This window comes from Micromys minutus (assembly GCF_963924665.1).
Source record: "Micromys minutus genome assembly, chromosome: 5".
Taxonomy (NCBI): Eukaryota; Metazoa; Chordata; class Mammalia; order Rodentia; family Muridae; genus Micromys; species Micromys minutus.
Window position 1 is genome coordinate 10,005,853 of NC_137974.1, and position 4,397 is coordinate 10,010,249.

Below are 4,397 nucleotides of genomic sequence, written 5' to 3' on the forward strand. Positions count from 1 at the left end.
ATATCTACAGAACATATCATCCTAAAGTAAAAGAATACACCTTCTTCTCAGCACCCCATGGCACCTTCTCAAAAATTGACCACATACTTGGACACAGAACGAGCGTCAATCATTATGAAAAGATTTCAATACTCCCATGCATCCTCTCAGATCACCATGTTCTATGGCTGGTCTTTCACAACAACAAGATAACAAAATGCCCACATACAAATGGAAACTAGACTACACTCTGTTAAATGATAGCAAGGTCAAAAAAAAATAAAGAAAGAAATTAAGAATTTTCTAGAATTTGATGGAAACAAAACACAATATACCCAAACTTATGGGATACAATGAAAGTAGTAGTGAGAGGAAAACTCATAGCCCTAAGTGCTTCCAAAAAGAAACTGGAAAGAGCATACATCAGAAATTTGACAGCACAGCTAAAAGCCCTAGAACAAAAGTAAGCAGATACACCCAAGAAGAGTAGATGGAAAAAATGGTCAAAATTAGGGCAGAAAAAGACCAAATAGAAACAAAAAAAAGCATTTAAAAAATCAACAAAACCAAGAGTTGGTTCTTTGAGAAAATCAACAAGATTGATAAACCTCTAGCCAGACTAAGTAGAGGGCAAAGACAGAGTATACAAATTAAGAAAATCAGAAAGGAAAGTGGAGACATAACAACTGAAACTGAGGAAATTCAAGAAATCATCAGATCCTACTACAAAAACCTATACTGCTATTGGAAAATCTGGAGAAAATAGACGAATTCCTAGACAGATACAAGTTCCTAAAGTTAAACCAGTACCAAGTAAACCATCTAAATAATCTCACATCACCTAAAGAAATAGAAAAAGTCATCTAAAGCCTCCCAACCAAAAAAAGCCCAGGTCCAGATGGGTTCAGTGCCGAATTTTACCAGACATTTATTGTGACATAACACCAAAAATCCCCAAGCTATTCCACAAGATCGAATCAGATGGAATACTACCTAACTCATTATATGAGGCTATAATAACCCTCCTACCAAAACCACCCAAAGACCCTACAAGGAAAGACAACTTCAGACCAATCTCACTTATGATCATTGATGCAAAAATACTCAACAAAATCCTTGCAAACCGAATCCAGGAACACATAAAAACGATCATTCATCATGACCAAGTAGGCTTCATCCCTGGGATGCAGAGATGGTTTAATATAAGGAAATCCATCAACGTAATCCACCATATAAACAAAGTCAAAGAACAAAATCACATGGTCATCTCAATAGATGCTGACAAAGCATTTGATAAAATTCAATACCCTTTCAAGTTAAAAGTCCTGGAAGAACAAAAATCTAAGGTCCATACTTAAACATAATAAAAGAAATATACAGCAAACCAACATCCAACATCAAACTTAACAGTGGGAAACTTGAAGCAATCTCACTAAAATCAGGGACTCGACAAGGCTGCCCACTCTCTCCCTACATATTCAACATAGTACTGGAAGTCCTGGCTGGAGCAATTAGACAGCAAAAGAAGATCAAGGGTATACAAATTGGAAAGGAAGAGATAAAAACGCAACTCTTTGCAGATTACATGATAGTGTACTTAAGTGACCCCAAAAATTCCACCAGAGAACTCCTACAGCTGATAAACCAGTTCAGCAAAGTGGCTGGATTCAAATTTAACTCGAACAAATCAGTAGCCTTCCTATACTCAAAAAACAAACATGTGGAGAAAGAAATTAGAGAAAAGGTACCCTACACAATCGTCACAAAAACTATTAAATACATTGTTGTGACTCTAACTAAACAAGTCAAGGACCTGTATGACAAGAACTTCAAACCTCTAAAGAAGGAAATCGAGGAAGATCTCAAAAAATGGAAAGATCTCGAATGCTCATGAATTGGAAGGATCAACATTTTAAATATGGACATACTACCAAAAGCAATCTACAGATTCAATGCAATTTCCATCAAAATTCCAACCAGTTTTTCATTGAGTTGGAAAGATCAATGGGCAATTTCTTATGGAACAATAAAAAACCTTGAATTGTGAAATCCATCCTCAACAACAAGGAAACACCTGCAGGAATCACTATCCCTGACCTCAAAGTATATTAAAAGGCAATTTTGCTGAAAACTCTATGGTACTGGTACAAAAATAGGCATGTAGATCAATGGAATAGAATAGAAGATCCAGAAATGAGTTCTCAAGTATATGGTCACCTGATTTTTGACAAAGGAGTTATAAATATTCAATGGAAAAAAGACAGCCTATTCAACAAATGGTGCTGGTCCAACTGGCACTCAGCATGCAGAAGAATGAAAATAGACCCTTTCTTATCTCCCTGTAAAAAGCTCAAGAGTAAGTCGATCAAAGATCTCCACATTAAACCAGATACACTGAAACTATTAGATGAGAAAATAGGAAAAACCTTAGAACACATAGGCACAGGAGAAATTTTCCTGAACAAAACACCAATGGCTCAAGCTCTAAGGTCAAAGATTAACAAATGGGACTTAATGAGATTGCAAAGTTTCTTTAAGGCTAAAGATATTGTCAAGAAAACAAAACGGCAGCCAACACAATGGGAAAAAATCTTTTCCCATCATCAGATAGAGGCTTAATATCTAAGGTATACAAAAAATCAAAAAGCTAGACACCAGAGAGTCAAACAACCCTATTAAAAATGGGGTACAGAGCTAAACAAAACGTTCTCAATTGAGGAATATAGAATGGCTGAGAAACACCTGAGGAAGTGTTCAACAGCCTTAGCCATCAGGGAAATGCAAATCAAAACAACCCTGTGATTCCACCTCACACCAGTCAGATTGGCCAAGATCCAAAACACAGATGACAACAGATGCTGGCTAGATTGCAGAGAAAGAGGAACACTTCTCCACTTTGGTGGGGTTGTAAACTGATACAACCACTCTGGAAATCACTCTGGCGATACCACAGAAAATTGGACATAGTACTACCTGAAGATCCAGCTATTCCACTTCTGGGCATATAACCCAGAGACACTTTAATACACAAGAAAGATACATGCACCACAATGTTCATAGCAGCTCTATTTATAATTGCCAGAAGCTAGAAAGAACCCAGATATCCTTCAGTAGATGAATGGATACAAAAATTGTGGTATATTTACACAATGGAATACTACTCAGCCACCAGAAAAAATGACTTAACCAAATTCTTAAGAATATGACTGAATCTAGAGAATATCATCCTGAGTAAGATAACCCAGTCACAAAAGAAGAGACATAATATGTAGTCACTGATAGTGGGATGCTAACCCCTGAGGCTTGCACTGCCCCAGAAATAACTCACAGACTGTGTGAAGTCCAAGAAAAAAGTAAACTAAAATAAACAACAACAACAAGAAAAAAAGTTTTTCTCAATCCTTACCCACCAAGAACACATTGACAAATTCCGGGTTACACCCTGTATTACATGTACTGTTTGCTCATTGTAAAAAAAAAAAAAAAAAATCTTTACACACCAAGAAAACTTTGACTATTTCCAGGTTACATCTCGTTTTACATGTACTTTATGCTCATTTTAAGTAGTAAAATCTTAATCACACTATCAAATGTTTAAAAAAAAAACAAGTACTGACAAAAATGTATTGTATTCTTTTATGCAAAAATGCTTAAAATCAGTACATTTATCTTTGTTTTTTCAAATAAAGTTTTAAAAAAATGAAAAACAATTATGCTTAATTTTTATACACCAAGAAAACTTTGACTATTACTAGGTTACATCTTGTTTTACATGTACTTTATGCTCATTGTAACTAGTAAGATCTTTTCCTTTCTTTATTCTTTTCTTTCTTTTTTATCTTTTTTTCTTTTTTTTTCTTTTTTTTTTTGCTAAATGAGGATGCCTGTACCCAACAATTAGAACAAAGTGTGAGGCAGGGACCTTTCCAAGCCTTTTCATACTTTGTCCTGTCAGGAAGGTCTATTTGTCAGAGATCTAGAATTTAAAGTGAAAAAAAAAAATTCAAATAAAGTCTTCAGTGCAAAAACATAAAAAATATGTAACTAGTAAGATCTTTATTCACACTATCAAACCTTTAAAAAAAACCAAGTACTGATAAAAATATATTCGTATACTTTTAAGCAAAAATGCTTAAAATCTGGCCATTTATCTTTGTTTTTTTAGATTAAAGTTGTTCAATTAAAAAATGGGTACAGAGCTAAACAAAGAGCTCTTAGTTGAGTATTACCAAATGGCAGAGAAGCATAAAGAAATATTCAACATCCTTAGTCATCAGGGAAATGCAAATCGGAACAACCCAGAGAGTCCACCTCACACCAATCAGAATGCCTAAGATCAAAAACTCAGATGAAAAAAGATGCTGGTGAGTATGTGGAGAAAGAGGAACACTCCTCCACTGTTGGTGAAGCTGTTAAAA